A 17,936-nucleotide genomic window follows, 5' to 3' on the forward strand; every position below is an offset into this window, starting at 1 on the left:
TTTTTTTTTCTTTATTGCCTGTTTGCAGCACAAACCAAGAACACATTCAAATGCTAAAACATGTCAACCACACCTTGGCTAACATTATATATTAAAATCGCTTCAGCTTGATCAGTTCATCAAGAATAGCCACCCACTCGGGAGGCTCACTCTAGGCACGATATATTTCCCGAATATACGCGACATTTTCGATGAAGTTTATTCTCGCCGGACGGGTATCGACATCCGAGTGTCGCACTGCCATTCTCGTTTTCCGCAGACCGTGGAGCCCAAGGAGCACAAACATATCGTACGGAACTCCTCCTTCGTTATCGGTTGGCAAATATCGAATACCAAGAGGTGTAATCGGTAGTTCTTTTTTAAGTGTACGTTGTAAGACATCCCAATGAAATATTGGATCCCAGCAATCGATGAAAGCGTGTTCAATGGTCTCTGGCTTTTTACAAATTAAGCAGTTTACTGTCCATAGCACATATATTCCTTTTTCTTCTAACCATGTTTTTACGGGTAGCGTGTTTGTGTGTAGCTTAAAGAAAAACGTTTTTTGAGAGGGTCTAACTGGCATTTTTTTCACCCGTTTCAGTACATCATCTCCTTGGCTTCCCCAGTTTACAGACCTGTACAATGGTATTGGCAACATTGTGTCAACTAAGTCTTTATACAGTGTTTTTCTTGTCACAGAGCACAGATATTGCATGGAAAACCGCACACGCAACATACGAAGTGAATCAACCACTTCGCACAGATACCCCCTAATACTTCCTCCCTTCACATCACTGGTCGTTACAACATATTGCGGCAGTGCTTTTCCCAAACGGACTTGAATTACTGTGCGTAGAAAATCGTTTCTCTGATCCCGAAAAAAAAAAAAGAAAACGCGACACAATTTGTCTGATAAACAAATGCGACAGGCCTAGCCCACCACTTCGAGCTGAACGAAACAAATTGGTTCTGCTTATCCTCTCCCAACTAGAAGCCCATATGAATACGGCAAAAACACGATGCATTTTTTGCACACTTGAACGACACATTGATAACACTTGCATAATATACCATACTTTCGCTACTAAAAAGAGATTGCACACAGAAGCGCGTCCAAACATTGACAAATCTCGGCCAAGCCAACCCTCTGATTTTTCACTCATTCTATCAGCTTCATCGGTCCAGTACTGTGCGGTATCATTATAGTGCTCGAGTGGCACACCCAAGTACTTAGTTGGCGTCGTTGACCATCGGATGTTTGCAAAGTGAGCTGGTATAATGTCCCAATGACCGTGCCATATACCGATGCTCTTTTGCCAATTGATCTGGGATCCAGATTGTTCACAGTACTTCTTTACAAGACGTACAGCTTCAAGAACGCTATCACGATCCTCGCAGAAGACTGCGATGTCATCAGCGTATGCCAGTACCTTGACTTCAGAAAGCTGTAGCCGAAATCCTCGGACGTTGTCATTGCGTATCACTGCTAAACAGAAAGGCTCGAGGTACAATGCAAAATGCAATGGACGTAGTGGACACCCTTGTCTAAGGGAAGATCTCGGTGACAGCTTCTCGCTGAGGGACTTATTAATTATAATCTGTGTCGTGCATTGGTCGTAGGCCATTTTGACGCCATCTAAGATTACTTTCCCTACGTTAACATATTCCAAAACAAGAAGAGCATCGGGGGACACACGGTCGAAGGCTTTCGCCAGGTCGAGTTGCAACAAAGCAACGCGTCTAGCGAAAACGTCGCAACACTCTAGAACGCTTCGCGCTACGTGGCTGTTTGTAGTACTAGTGCGGCCTTTTATGCCGCAAGTTTGATGCGGACCGACAAGATTTGTAATGACTGTTTGAAGTCTCTTTGCCAATACCTTCATGAGTATTTTATAATCGGTATTTGTAAGGCTTGTCGGGCCCTTGGCCCTCTCTGCAGCGCGCACGGGGGAAGCCTTTGAAACGCGCGCCACAACGGCACTCGTCGCATGGAGCATGCGCATAGATCGCGGTATCGTAAGAACTCGCGCGGGGACTGCCGGGAAGGCGGCTGCCCGATAAGAAGGCAGCGGAGACTGCACTCGGGGCTTTTTGCGGGGCGCGGGCCTGGGGAGGCGCTGGTGGGGCGTGGCCCGTCTAGGTTTCTGTCCGAGCGTGCTACGGAGCAGGGGGAAAAGCGTCTTTGTATTGTGTCTGCACGAAAGAGTGCTCTTGTTGTTCGCTTGTGGGACTATCTGCGCGCCTGGTTCGGTGCTTGCGTGCTTTCTGCGCTTTATGCATTCTGTTATCGCCCGAAAGATTGTGTCGGTTGATGGTTTGTAGCGGCCGTTCTTTCGTCGCTCCCTTTGGCTTGTATATTTTGTTGCTTCGCTGTTTTGCTGCTTGCTTCTTTGCTTTTGCTGCTTTTTGCTGCTTTGCTTATTTACTGCTTGCTTCTTTGCCTTGTTCTTTTCTGCTATTGGCCGCGAGGCTGCGGTAATATTGAGTGTTACATTCTATCGTAAATTAAAGCGGTTTTTGTTCTTTGCGCCACTGGTCCTCTGTCGTGCTGGTAGCGGCTCGCGGACCCCCTGAGCGAATGCGAGGGGCCTTCAGGCTAATTGGCCTGTATGCCCCAACCGATAAAAGCGGCTTGTGGTCATGTTTTCGGCATTAAAACCATGTGCGCACTTCTGAAAGAAGGTGGCAGTCGCTTATTTTTATGTGCCTCAGAGTATACATGTTCCAACACTTGAGCAAGCCCAGGTGCAAATGCCTTATAAAAGGCGGCTCCTAAGCTATCGGGACCCGGTGATTTGCCTGCAGGAAGTTTTTCGATCGCGTGTTCTGTTTCTCGGACGCTTATCGCTTCCTCGAGACTGGCTTTTAGTCGTCATCAACGCGCGGCATAAAATTCACGAAACTTGCTTCAAATTCAGCTCCCACGTGGATTGGGACGCCGAACAACTTGCGGTAGTGTTCGGTAAAGGCCTGTTCAATCATATTCGAGTCGCAAGTAACCTCATCCCGATAATTAATCTGTATTATTTCATTTTTCCTTGCGTACCTCTTTTCATCGGCAATGGCGCGTTTCTTCGGCGTTCCATCAACCCACAGTCTTTCCGTCCGTGCCCGAATAACTGCTGCTCTATATTTTTCCGTGTCAATAGCTTCCATCGCGCTTTTAACTGTTCTAATTTCATCACAATATTTTCCAGGTTCCGCACTGTCCATAAAAATAAGAAAAATTTAGTTCCTTCTGGAGCTCATTTTCTTTCATTTTTTCATTGTGTCTTCTAACAGTTCCTACTTCAATTGCAACCATTTTCACGCGAACCTTAAAGTGTTCCCATACTTCTGCCCAAGGTACACTCTCATTACTCTACATATTTTTAATTTCGTGCTTTACATCGTTTATAAATTTGTCATCACTTAGGTGCTTTTCGTTAAATTTCCAAAGTGCCCAATCGAACCGTGGCTTTTTTGGCTTGGCACCGAGTGCAAACCACACTATACTGTGATCGCTAAAGGACACCGGCTTCACGACATAGTTATCGCATAGAGGCACAAGATATAACGAGATGTAAGCTCTGTCAAGTCGTGCTTGGCTATCTCGTTGATAGTGTGTAAATTGCGGCTGCAAAGTACTGGCCAAAAGGCGACCAACGTCTTCTAGGTTGTAGTCATTTACTAAGGTGTTCAATATCACTGCAATCTTGTCCTGCGGGAATTTACGTTTAGCACGATCTTCTGCATGACACACACAACTAAAGTCACCAAGAAAGATGATGTACTTGTCACAGCGAAGGTACTCTTCTAGATTTGAGAAAAAACGACATCTTTCATTAATATCATTTGGCGCATAAACACATATAATCCAATACCCCTTCGAACCAAGACAGCGCATCCACCAGACGTGCCGACAGCGTGACATGTGCATATGTTATATGTTCTGAAAGGTGTTACCATTTTGTTTGTTTGCTCCTCGCTTTCAACTTTCGTCTCTTGTATAGCTATAATATCGAGTTCATTTTCAACGCATAATCGGCTGAGCTGGTACTGCCTCCGTCTTGAAGTGAGGCCGCGTACATTAATAGTACCAACTCGTATTCCCCTCTTCAAATCCATTGTTAATAAGCGGGAAAGGTAGGCATAAACGAAAGACGTATATAATCACACGTAGCACTTCTAGGTATACTTATAGTTATGTCTACAAGTGCTAAGGGACAGAGCAGCTGTTTCGCGACACATTGAAGTGTAGTCCACAAAATACCGTGCTTGAGCAGCAGCTGACCTCCCCGACCCTTCGGTAGCGTTGGGCTCTCGCAAGCTCGCGTCTGAGTGCCTTTGCAGGCACAAGTCCCTGCGGCTTCTTTGGCGTCGGCGCCGCCGGTCTTTTGTCCGGCGGGATATTCGGCGTCGGCCGTAAAGACGGCCGGCGCGTTACCACCGACTTTGAAGGCGGTTCCTCGCTGTTCGGTTTGCCAGTTTTCCCGCCGTCGCTTGTTGTTTCTTCGTGTGTTCGCTTCCAGACCGCCACAGTAGCATTGGTAACGTCCATCGCTTCGTTGTCAGCTGATTCCATAGTCGAGACGGCAGGCGTTTCTTTGGCCGCGATGTCTTGCTTATGAACGTCGATGGCCGAGCCCTTGCTCACAGGTCGCGTAGGCGTTCCTGGCACAACCACCGCTCCGGCAGTCGTTTGCCCCTGCGGTTTCGGTGGTTGCGTCGCTGTGACCTTCGCCTCGTTGGCGCTCCCGGCAGAGGCTTCCTCGGCATCCACTTCATCCATAAGAAGTTCAGCGCTTTCATCCGCAGCCGTCGGCCCCGTCACGTTTGCGTATGTCCTCACACACTGCGATTCGTCATGGCCGTGACGACGACAACGTGCGCAGCGCGGGACGCGGCAGTCGCGCCGGATGTGCCTTGTGTTGCGGCAACGAAGGCAGAGCGGTGCTCTTCCAGGAATCACCACGAGAGCTTCCTCACCGGCTACCCGTAACAGATGAGGCACGTCGTCCGCCCCCAAGCCCTTCCTCGGCATCAGGGTGACCAGGCGCGTTGACGAACCTTTATCCTGAAGGCCATGCACCCGCCACCGCTCTCTTGCCACATGCGTGACTCGGCCTTAAGGCGCCAGGGCTTCACGAATGTCCTCATCAGGCACGTTGTGTAACATTCAGTGTAGCTTGAGGTGCATTGCTTGATTTCCAGGGTCGACGACGATGCATAGTCTATCCTTCACCTTCAAGTCCTTTGCCCGCAGCAGTTCTTTCACTCCGTCACTACTTTTGAAAGTCACGGCCCACACATGACTCATTCGATACGCCCCTAGGGCTTCAACGTCAGATAACAACTTCATGCTTGACAGCATGTCACGGAAATTTTCCGCCCGGTATGGCCTTGCACGCATATCAGCATGCAAAAATAAAGTATTCGTAACTAGTCGCCCTGTTGGTAGTTGAGGCAGTAGCACCTGATAATCAGGATCGTCGTTGACAAAAAACATAGAACCGCGGCCCTGCTGGGCCGCTCCGACGGAGTTCATGGCAGCCACGTTCGTACACTACAGTGGCCGGAAGTGGAATCCCATTAAGCCACGGCGCCGTCGAAGTTCGCGCCTTTGAGCGTTCAACGCAATCGCCGGTATTGTCCTGTGAACCATGGAAAAATGGCAAAAGAAACGAATTGGAGGCACCGGTGAGATTCGAACTCACGATCTCCTGTTTACTGACAGGCGCTTTAACCAACTAAGCCACGGCGCTTTTTTTTTTCTTTATTACCGGTTTTGCAACGACAATACACTTACAACACATGAAAAGTCAAGGCGGGGTTACAATACAATTTGTCAACACGTTGAGCGAAAAGCCATCAGTAGTCTTCTGACTGACGTTGTCACTTAAAATTCCTTTAGTGTGACTAAGGTTTCTACCCTGGCTACCCAGGGAGAAAAACATTCTTTTGTTTTTTCCACTTCTACTAACCGAGCAATGCTCTCTCTAAAGTACAGCCTTGCTGGTCTTGCATCCGGTTCACAGTAGAAGCCAGTCATTCTTGAGCGCCATATACTGTGCAGGCCTGTCAGCATGATTAGATTGAAAGGTACACCTTCTTCGTTGTCTATCGCGAGGTACCTAATTCCATGCGTGTCTAGTGGGAATTCTTTTTCGATTGTCCTCTGCAACACATCCCAGAAGAACACCGCTTCCCAACAGTGAAGGAAAACGTGGTCGATCGTTTCCGGCTTTTTGCAAATAATGCAGTGAGACCCCCATGGCATATAAAGCCCACGCTCCTCTAAGAAGGTTCTTACAGGGAGAGTTCCGGTATGCAGTTTGAAAAAGAAAGTTTTTGCACTTGGTGCTACTTGCATTCTTTTAACCCGTTTGAGTACGTTCTGACCCAGGCCTGCACTGTATATCACCCTGTACAACGGGATTGGCAACACTATATCACATAAGTCTTTATACAGTTTCCTCTTTTTAACAGAATATAAATAATCATTAGAAAAACGCACACTCAAAAATCGCACACTCGCTACTACTTCCCGAAAATAACCTTGTGCCGTCCCCGTCAGGACTTGCGTGCTAATAACATATTCAGGTAGCAGTCGCCCTAATCTGGCCTGGCACACCGTTTGCAGAAATGGGTCGCTGACCTCGCGAAAAAAGAAAAATCTATTAACTAATTGTTTGACAAAAAGGTGTGCCAGTCCAAGTCCCCCACACTTCACACTCCTGAACAAATTTGTGCGCCTGCACCTTTCCCACGTCGATCCCCACACAAAGGTCGCAAAAACCCCATGAAGTTTCTGCACATTTACCCTAGAACAGTGCATCACTTGTATCACATACCATAGCTTAGCCACAAAAAACATGTTACACACGGTTGCCCTCGCAAACATAGAGAGATAATTCGCCCTCCAAGCATTCGCCTTTTCGCGTAAGAGTTCTGCTTGTTGCTGCCAGTAGTCATTATTATTTTTGTAGAACTCAAGTGGCACACCAAGGTACTTCACAGGCGTTTTCTGCCATACAACATTGGCAAAAATGCCCGGGGTGAACGGCCACACGCCGTGCCAAAATCCCAGACACTTTCCCCAGCTTACTCGGCTTCCTGTAACGTCACTGAAAAATTTAACACTTCGAATGGTTTCTTCAGTGCCTTCGTAGTCAATACAACATACCGCCACATCATCGGCATATGCGAGCAGTTTTACCTCTGAAGATTGTAAACGAAAACCACGGATAGAATTATTTTCAATTATTGACAAACATAATGTTTCAATATATATACAAAACAAAAGTCGACTGATGGGACAGCCTTGACGCACGGAACGCTGCACTTTAATGGGGGCCCCCAATTCTTTGTTAATAATTAGTCTGGTAGAGCAGTTCCGATACGCCAGAGCTACACCATCCGTGATGACGGATCCGACATTAATGTGTTCCAACACTGCAAACAAGATAGCATGCGCTACGCAATCAAATGCCTTCTCCAGATCCAATTGAAGTATGGCCACACACGCTTCAAGGGAGTCACAACATTCAAGAACTGAGTGCATCTTGTGAACATTCGTCGCAATAGTGCGACCCTTAATTCCACACGTTTGGTGTGGGCCGACTATGTCTTTAACAACCGACTGAAGTCTAGCTGCTAAGGCTTTCATTAGTATCTTATAGTCTACATTTGTGAGTGCTATTGGTCTGTATGATGTTACACTTTTCAACTTATCTACATCCTCTGTCTTCGGAATCAACACCGTGTGTGATTGACCGAAAGATGGCGGTAACGCCTTACCATCGTACGCTTCGTTAAAAATTGCTACAAGTACTGCTGACAATTCCTTTTTAAACCACAGAGCGCAAAGCCCATCAGGGCCCGGTGACTTGCCAGGATTCAAACTGTCAATTGCGCGTTCCACTTCAAAAACAGTTATCGGCGTTTCTGATGCAACTTTTCTTTCTTCAGTCAGTTGAGGCATTCTTTTCAAGAAGTTCGTCTTAAACCGTTCTAGGTCCACCTGCCTAAATGCGAACAGATTTTCGTAGTGTTCAAAAAACGCACGTGCGATACTATCATTATCTGTAACTTCGTTACCACCCACCTCGATCACATCAATATGATTACGTCGAGCGTGCGATTTTTCCAGTCCGAGCGCCCTTTTTGTGGGCGCCTCGCCTATCGCAAAGGATTTGGCTCGAGCACGAACTATCGCTCCGCGATAGCGTTCCTCATCATGCAGTTCAAGTTTCTGTTTAATATTCCGTATGTCGCTTTTGTATGCTCCCGGTTCTTGGCACTCCAGTTCTGTCAGCTTTTCCAAGAGTATTCTCGGTTATCTTTGTTTCTTTTTAGTTTCATGCATTACTGCGACGGAGCGACGGATGGCTTTCATTTTAATGCACTGTTTAAACTCTTGCCATCGATCTGTTAATTTCGTCAGTAATTAAGCTTGAATTCATTTTCCGCAGCTCCCAAGAGAAGCTGCCGCCTTTTTTCTTCCTTCCTAAGTCACATTTAACCAGACAATGATCTGTGAAGGAAATAGGATATACACTGTAACCATTACACATTGGTATTGCTTGAAGCAACAAGTAAATACGATCTAAGCGCGCATGGCTGTTTCCTTGAAAGTGCGTGAAACGCACATCTCGCGTCCCTATCATACATTCCGCCACATCCGCTAATTCGCATTCAGTAATTATCTCGTTCAAAACATCCCTACTTTTATCGCTCCTTAAACCTCTATTTGACCGATCTCGGGCATTGAGAACACAATTAAAATCACCTAACAGCACCATCTGCTTTTCAGAAGATATATACTCTTTTAACATGGAAAAAAACAAAGCCCGTTCCTCCAACGCATTTGGTGCATAAATACATACCACCCACCATTCAATTCCATGCAAAGCAAAATCACAGAAAACTAATCTACCAGTTGGACATGAATAAAAACCTTGCACCGTTATACCGGGTAATTTTCTAACAAACAGCACGCAGCCCGCCGACGTCCCTAAGGCGTGGCTCACTACCGCGTAGTACCGTGGCGTAAACCGCTGCACCATGCTGCGGGTCTCTTCATCACCATCTACTTTTGTCTCTTGCACGGCTAACACGTCAAGGTCATAGTCCACCAGCAGCCTACACACTTGGCTCTGCTTTCGCTTGGCGGCCAGACCTCGAACGTTTAGCGTGGCCAATCTAAGCGACGGGTTGGGAGCCATGATTATAGGTCTAGTGAAAAGTTTTGGCCCGGAGCATGGTGTTTACCTTTAGCGCCTAGCACACAGCTAGACGCCCCCGGAGCCGCCCGGTGGACCGGTACCACTGGAGAGCGGTGGCGGCTTCTTCTCGGACTTCTTGTCTGCGTTAGCGGTGTTCGGTCGTGGCTTGTAGCTGCTGCGCCTGCCCGTTGGCGTCTTCGAAGGCGGCCCGTCTTCACCACTTCCTTGGTTCGCTGCGCTGCTGTCTGCAGCCTTCTCAAGAGGCCGTTTGACCGAGGCTCCGACATTGCTGCTCATGGGGTCGTTCTGCGCCGACTGGTCCTCATCTGTCTTCATTTGCTCGCTAGCTTCCGTTAGGCTGCTTTTGCTTTCTTCCTTGGTCTCTTCTGCTGGCTTTTTTGCCACACCTTCCGTAGAGTTTTCCTTGTCCGGTGGTGTCCCCGCGCCCGCATCAGGTGCAAGCACACCGCCTACAGCACATGGGGTTGCCTGGCCTCCTGCCCCTTTTGCCGCGTCTTCGGCCTCGGCCGCGTCCATTACCAACCTTGCTGTGTCATTGCCTTCGGCTGGCCCAGCACTGGTCCTCGGCGTGTCCAAACCGACGGCATTGCGAGCACCGGGGAACCTTGCAGTCTCGTCGTACATGACCAGTGCCTGGACAGCGCAAGCACTGCATTGGCCTGCCAGGAACGACGACTAGGGCCAGCTCACCGGCGACCCTAATTTGGTGCGGGAGATCTTCCACCTTCACGCCGCTGTTGAGCTTGAGCAAGACGGACCGGGTAGTCGTCCCCTTGTCGTTGATACCCTGAACGCGCCATCGCTCTCGGGTGACTTGTACGGCTTTACCGAAAGCCGCCAATGCCGTTCTTACATCTTCATCGGCCACATCATGTATTAACCAATGAAGACGCAGCCGCACCTGCTGATCCTGAGGGTCGACCACGATGCAGCGCCGCCCCTTTACCTTCAGCTCCTTGACTTCCAGCATCCTTTTCGTGGCGTCCGCGGTGTTCATAGTCACAGCCCAGACGTGGTTAATCTGGTAGGCCCCGAGGGCAAGCACTTCCGGCAGCAATCCTGTTGGGCCAAGAGCGTCCCGGAAATCTTCTACTTTGTAGGGTCATGCTCGCACGTCGCCGTGCAAAAACACGGTGTCTAGCACGACGCGCCCCTTTGGCAGTGGAGGCAAAATAATCTGATAGCCTGCGTCGTCATCGCTGTTCCACCTGTTCCCGCGGCCAACAAAGGCTGCTGTCACCGCTCCACTGGAGCTCATGATTCGCCGTCCGTCACGCTCGGTGGCCGGAAGTAGAATCTAAGCCACGGCGCTTTTGTTTTTCTTTATTGCCGACTTCGACGTTATAAATCGTGGTTTATAAATGATAAAACGTGTGAGCCACACTTTGGCCAACACTGTACTAAAATCTTTTCAACAGCGCTAATTCATCAAATACAGAGATCCATTGCGGTGGATCAGGCAGCGCTTTGAAACCATCTCTCACACACACGACACTCTCAATGAACTCTTCCCGAACCGGTCGAACAACAATGTCTCCGTTTTGGAATTGCTGTCTAGTTTTCCACATTGCGTGGAGGCTCAGAACCATAATAAGGTCATACGGGACATCCTCGGTGTTATCAATCGGTAAGAAGCGTATTCCATATGTGCCTAGGGGGAAGTGTTTTTTCAATGTTCTCTGCAGAACTTCCCAGTGAAAGATGGCGTCCCAGCAGTCTAGGAATGCATGTTCTTTGGTTTCCGGTTTTTTACATAATAAGCAGTCGGTGGTCCAGGGGATGAACATACCCTTTTCATGAAGCCAGGTCTTAACGGGAAGTGTGTTTGTGTGTAATTTGAAGAAGAAAGATTTAGCTGACGGCCGTATTGGCATTTTTTTCACTCTCTTTAGGTCGTCTTGTCCTGGGCCTCCACGGTGTGGAAGACCGTACAAAGGTGCAGGGAACATCGTGTCCACGAGATCTCTGTATAGTTTTTTCTTTGTAACGGTTGACAGGTATTGCTGTGAACAACGTACATTCAACATCCTATATGAACATACCACTTCACGCAGGTAACCAGTCACGGCTCCTGGCATTTTGTGAACAGTCGAAACAATGAATCCTGGAATTTGTCTACACAACCGTACCTGTAACCGTTCGGAGAAAAGGATCGTCTTGATTCTGTAAAAACACAAAACATGACACGACTTGTCGCAGAAACAAATGAGCTAGACCAAGCCCACCTTTCTTGACAGGGAGGAACAAGTTCGTTCGACACATCCTCTCCTAGGTAGACGCCCAAATGAAAATAGCGAAAACTCGGTGAATTTTTTGTACGCTTACCCTCGCAGCACACAACACATTCATAACGTACCATATCTTAGACACTAAAAAGATGTTGCAGACAGTGGCTCTAGAAAACATTGACATTTGTTTTCCTCTCCACCCGTCAGCCTTTTCCTTTGCTTTCGAAACTTGATCGAGCCAGTACGATTCAGGTTCACGGTAACTTCCGAGAGGCACACCCAAGTACTGCGTTGGTAACGACGACCACTTCAATCGATAAAGGGCCTCCGGCGTGTCTTTCCAACTACCATGCCAGAAGCCGTAATTCTTATCCCAGTTTGTCTGGGCTCCAGTTGAATCGCAAAACTTTTCAACGACAGTCGTGGCCTCCTTAATGCTCACTTTGTTTGTGCAGAAAATCGCAACATCGTCGGCATATGCCAAGATTTTTACGTGCGCTGCCTGCAGCCGATAGCCTGCTATGCGCTCGTCATTTTCAATCGCCAAACAGAGTGGTTCTAGATACATAGCAAATAGAAGGGGTGACAGCGGGCATCCTTGCCGCACAGACGAGCGCACGCGAAAGCTATCGGTGAGCTCCCCATTAAAAATAATGCGCGTTAAGCATTCTCTGTACGCCATCATGACGCCTTCCGTTATGACGATCCCTTGCTTGATGTCATTTTTGTCGCACGTAACGTGATTGCCTTTAGCTAGCTGGCGGATTTCCTTCCGACATGCGTACCTTTTCTCGTCTGATAAGGCTCGTTTCGTTGGAATTTCTCCCGCCCACAACTTCTCAGACCTTGATCTCACAAGTGCTGCTTTGTATTTTCCTGTATCTATCCTTTCTAGTTCAGTTTTCACTTTCTTTAATTCGTTAACATACACACCAGGCTCGACACTTTCCATGCTGATAAAAAATTGCATTTGCTGGCGAAGATTTGTTTCTTCTTGTTTCTGCTTGTGTCTAATGACACTGCTTCTTTGAATGGCCAATGGACTTTGTTTCAATTCTTCCGATTGAATGGCAAAGCTTACTGGCTTAGCTGAAGTCAGGTTTTCTAGTTCCTTCACTACGGCATCGACAAAAACATCGTCATGTAACAACTGCGCATTCATTTTCCAAAGATCCCAGTTAAAGGTGTGTTTGCTTTTACTTTTCCCGAACGTGGCAGTTACCAAACAGTGATCGCTGTATGCTACGGCTTGCACATCATATTCACAACATAAGGGCACTAATTCGGCTGACACGTATAATCCATCTAATCGAGCGTGGCTATCACGCTGGAAGTGGGTAAATCGCGGGCGAGTACCGCTGGCAAAAACACTACCCACATCTTCCAGGTCAGAATCATGCACCACTGAGTTGAGAAATTCGGCACTCTTATCACGAACGCGTGAACATTTTGCTCGGTCTTCAGTATAGCAAACACAGTTAAAATCTCCCAGCAGTATTACGACCTTGGAACAGTTTACGTACGCTTCAAGACACTCAAAGAAAGATCGACGGTCCGTTTCAATATTCGGCGGATAGATACAAATAGCCACGGTAATCCACATCACGAAAACAAAAATCGGCCACTAAGAGACGCCCAGTTTCACACGAAAACACTGATTGCACACAAATGCCAAAATTATTTCGTAGGAATATAGCGCAGCCGCCTTATCCACCAACAGCGTGACAAACGCACACATCAAAGTGAGCACGAAAATTGGACACCATTATGTCGGTTACCTCTTGGCTCTCAATTTTCGCTTCTTGGATTCCCACTATATGTAAGTCATTATCCAAGAGGAGACGGCTTAGCTGACATTGCCGTCTTCTTGCACTGAGCCCTCTTACATTTAACGTGGCTGCACGTAGCGTTCCTTCAATGTTAACCGCCATGGCTACACGGTATAATGGTGCCCATCACAGTTAGACAAGGATGAGTGCTCGTAAAGGTGCGCCGATAACCACGTCGAATGCCTCTAAAGGAGACGCAGCTCGACCTTCCGGAAAGGGCACTCAAGTGCAACTTGGGCCCCCCTTCCTAGCAAGGTTCTAAAAAACTAGCGCTCAGGATGACGGCCATTGCACTCACCAACCCCCCAACCCCACTCGAACTAGACAGCACGGAATTACGGAGGCGGTTTACCCGCCTGCCGTGGATCGACCGTAATGTTCGGCCGCAGCTTGAAGGTCGACCTCCTTATGCCTGGCGCTTTGGGCGGTGGCTCGTCTCCGCCGCTGCCGTCCTGTTTCACCGTCCGGCTAACGGTCTGGTTGTGGGGCCGTTTCCCCGTCGTTTGGCTAGTTGGGCCGGTAAGGGTGTCCATGCCTTCAGGTTCAACGAGGCAGGAGGTCACCTCCATCTCACGTGGGGTTTTCTCTTCAGCATTCGGCATGGCCGCGGTGCCCTCTGCAATCGCTTGTTGGTGTCCTGTGGAAACAGCCTGAGCGACTTGTTTCTCCTCCTGTTCAAGACGTACCGCCGGCTTTGCCACGGCGTCAGCTGCTTCATCCGCTGCGGACGACGTGTCTTCCATGTCCGCCTCGTCCGTGAGTAGAGCAGAGTTGTCCTCGTTGCCCACAGGTCCGGTCACGCTAGCGTACGTGCGCTCGCACTGACTGTCTTCATGACCGAAGCGTCGGCAGGCACCACCCCGTGGAATACGGCACTCGCGATGAATGTGGCCCGTGCCGCGGCAGCGTAGGCAGAGAGGAGCCCTGCCCGGAACAACCACGAGAGCCAGTTCCCCGGCGACGCTCACCTGATGTGGAAGGTCGTCGAGCTTTACGCCCGGCTTCAACTTCAGCGTAACCAGCCTTGTTGTTGAGTTCTTATCAGTCACGCCGTGAACCCGCCAGCGCTCGCGGACGACGTCGGTGCCTTTTCCAAACGGCGCGAAGGCAAAACGTACGTCCTCGTCAGGAATGATGGGCAGCAGTCAATGCACTTTCAGGCGTACGTCCTGGTTGGCGGGGTCGATGACGAGACACCGGCCCTTTTTGACCTGCAGCTCTCCAACGCTGACAATCTTTTTCACCGCGCCGCTGTCCTTGAAGGTCACGGCCCATACATGGCTCATACGGTAGGCCCCGAGAGCAGCCACTTCCGGCAGAAGCGATAACTGAGCGAGCGCATCGCGAAAATCTTCCACCCGGTATGGGCGGGCCCTGATATCACAGTGTAGAAAAACCGTATTCAAAACAAAACGCCCTGTTGGCAGACTACGCAAAACAACTTGATACTCGTTGTCCGAGGCAGAAATCCTGTTACCACGGCCCGGCCGCTGAAGCCGCGCCTACGGAGCCCATTGTATACACGTCCGTCACGCTCAGTGGCCGGAAGTGGAATCGACTAAGCCACGGCGCCGTCGAAGTTCGCGCCTTTGCGCGTTCAACGGAATCGCCGGTATTGTCCTGTGAACTATAGAAAAACGGCAAAAGAAATGAATCGAGGCACCGGTGAGATTCGAACTCACGATCTCCTGTTTACTACACAGGCGCTTTAACCAACTAAGCCACGGCGCCGTCGAAGAACGCGCCTTTGCGCGTTCAACGCAATCGCCGGTATTGTCCTGTGAACTATAGAAAAACGGCAAAAGAAATGAATTGAGGCACCGGTGAGATTCGAACTCACGATCTCCTGTTTACTAGACAGGCGCTTTAACCAACTAAGCCACGGCGCCGTCGAAGAACGCGCCTTTGCGCGTTCAACGCAATCGCCGGTATTGTCCTGTGAGCTATAGAAAAACGGCAAAAGAAATGAATCGAGGCACCGGTGAGATTCGAACTCACGATCTCCTGTTTACTAGACAGGCGCTTTAACCAACTAAGCCACGGCGCTTTTTTTTTTTTTTTTCTTTATTGCCTGCTTAGACATTAACACACACAAAAAAAAACAAATTCATATACACAGTGCACCCACATCACATCAGGTGGGATGGTCGCTAAAATTTCTTGAGGCACACCAGCTCATCAAGGATGCTAACCCAGTCTGGGGTTTCGCCTTGTGCACGATACACTTCTCGTAATAGTGACATACTTTCAATGAAGTTCTCTCGCGCAGAGCACACATTCACATCAGCATGACGTATAGCCATTCTTGTTTTCCACAAACTGTGGAGGCCCAGCAACATGAACATGTCGAACGGTGGCCCGTCATCGCTTTCAACTGGAAGGAACCGAATTCCATAGGGGTTTATGGGGAGTTCTTTTTTAAGAGTGCGCTGCAAGATGTCCCAGTGAAAGACAGCGTCCCAACACTCAATGAAGGCGTGTTCAATTGTTTCAGGCTTTTTACACAGCAGGCAATCGGTAGTCCAGGGTACGAATATTCCTTTCTGTTCTAGCCATACTTTAACGGGGAGGGTGTTCGTGTGTAGGTGGAAAAAGAAAGTTTTCGCAGCAGGTCTTACAGGCATCCTTTTGACTCGTTTCAGCACATCTTTTCCTGGGCATCCACAGTGAACACTCCTATACAGTGGGATAGGTAACATGCTGTCAACTAAATCTGCGTACAGTTTCTTTCTTCTCACTGAGCACAAATACTCCAGCGAAAAACGTGCGCAGAGTATTCTAAAAGCTGCAACGACTTCACGATAGTAACCAGTCGCTCTAGTGATAGCACTAGATGTGGACACAACAAATTCAGGCAGTTCTGTTGCCATTTTCGCCTGAATGACTGTACGTAGAAAAACATTTCTTTCATCTCGCAGGAAGATGAACCGCGATACGATCTGTCTAATGAACAAGTGTGAGAGCCCAAGGCCCCCATTTCGAACTGTGCGAAAAAGATTTGTTCGACTGGATCGCTCCCAAGTGGAGTTCCAGATGAAGATAGCAAACACTCGATGCATTTTTTGAACGTTTACACGGGACATGAACATTACTTGCAGTATGTACCAAACTTTGGCAATTAAAAATATATTGCAAGCTGAAGCACGTGCAAACACTGACAATCCCCGGCCCTGCCATCCTTTTATCTTTTCTTTCATTGATTCTATTTGTCCGGTCCACAACTGTGTCGAGTCCCGATAGTGCTCAAGGGGCACTCCTAGATACAGTGAAGGCACTGTAGTCCACTGCATACCGGCGAATTTCGTGGGTGTCGCGTCCCAGCTTCCATGCCATATCCCAACACTTTTTTCGAAGTTTATCTGGGCACCAGTGTACCTACAAAAGGATCTTGCAAGGCGGACAGCCTCGACCACGCTTTCCCTGTCTTCACAAAAGACGGCGACGTCATCTGCATAAGCTAGCATTTTAACTTCTGCGGCGTGCAGCCTAAAACCACGAATGTTTTCATCCCGTATGACTGCCATACAAAAGGGTTCGAGGTACAGGGCAAAAAGCAAAGGAGACAAGGGACAGCCTTGCCGTACAGACGAGCGGAGTGGCACCCGCGAACTAAGACACTTATTAACTATAAGCTGCGTGTAACAGTCTTCATAAGCCATTTTAACGCCATGTACAATGACACTCCCAGCATTACAGTACTGCAGTATAGCGAAAAGCACCTCATGTGACACCCGGTCGAACGCCTTCGCAAGGTCTAGCTGCAACATGGCCACCCGACCCCCAATGCCATCACAACATTCGAGCACATTCCTTGCAATGTGGGTGTTCGTAAAAATGGTGCGGCCTTTAATGCCACACGTCTGGTGTGGCCCTACAAGCTGCTGAATCACGCTTTGAAATCGTCGAGCCAGTACTTTCATAAATATTTTGTAATCTGTGTTGGTCAGACTTATCGGTCTGTATGAACCTACTGAAAGGAGTTTTTCCCGGTCATCGGTTTTCGGAATTAATACTATGTGTGAAGTCCGGAATGAGGGTGGTACTTTTTTAATTTCATACGCCTCTGAGAGTAGTCGGTGCAATATACACGCAAACTCCTGACTGAATGCCTTGTAAAAAGCGGCGCCTAGGCCGTCCGGCCCTGGCGATTTGCCTGATGGCAGTTCTTCTATCGCCCTTTCGATCTCGGACACAGCTATTGGTCTCTCAAGACTTTCTCTAACGTCGTCATCCAACCTTGGCATCTCGCTCATGAATTCACTCTCGAAGACCAGTCCAGAACGCGTCACATTGCCGAACAATTCGCGATAGTGCTCCACAAAAGCTTTCTTAATCGACGAAGCGTCTGACGTCACCTCGTTTTGAAAACGTATCTGTTGGATCTCATTTCTTGACGCGTGACGCTTTTCATCGCTCATTGCCCGTTTGTTTGGTATCTCACCCATCCATAGGCGTTCACTTCTAGCGCGTATAACTGCTGCTTTGTATCGCTCGGCGTCGATAACTTCAAGCTCGCGTCTTACTTTCTTTACGTTTTCAGCTAATAGATCGTGACCCGCATTTTGTGCGCTTGACAGATATTCTAGCTGTCTTTGCAGCTCTCTTTGTTTCTGTACTTTATCGTGCTGAAGGCTGCTTCCTCTTTCTATTGCAATGAACTTAACTTGAAT

The 17,936-nt window shown here is 48.5% G+C and overlaps 3 non-coding genes across 3 annotated transcripts; all 3 read right to left on the reverse strand.

The window, feature by feature from the left end:
- Positions 1–14,923: 14,923 nt before the first annotated feature.
- On the reverse strand, positions 14,924–14,997 carry TRNAT-AGU (transfer RNA threonine (anticodon AGU)). Its single transcript has one exon. It is a non-coding gene; the product is annotated as a tRNA-Thr (tRNA).
- An 84-nt stretch (positions 14,998–15,081) lies between these two features.
- On the reverse strand, positions 15,082–15,155 carry TRNAT-AGU (transfer RNA threonine (anticodon AGU)). Its single transcript has one exon. It is a non-coding gene; the product is annotated as a tRNA-Thr (tRNA).
- An 84-nt stretch (positions 15,156–15,239) lies between these two features.
- On the reverse strand, positions 15,240–15,313 carry TRNAT-AGU (transfer RNA threonine (anticodon AGU)). The gene has a single exon. It is a non-coding gene; the product is annotated as a tRNA-Thr (tRNA).
- Positions 15,314–17,936: the final 2,623 nt, after the last annotated feature.

This window comes from Dermacentor andersoni, chromosome 6, assembly GCF_023375885.2.
Source record: "Dermacentor andersoni chromosome 6, qqDerAnde1_hic_scaffold, whole genome shotgun sequence".
In the NCBI taxonomy this organism is placed as follows: domain Eukaryota; kingdom Metazoa; phylum Arthropoda; class Arachnida; order Ixodida; family Ixodidae; genus Dermacentor; species Dermacentor andersoni.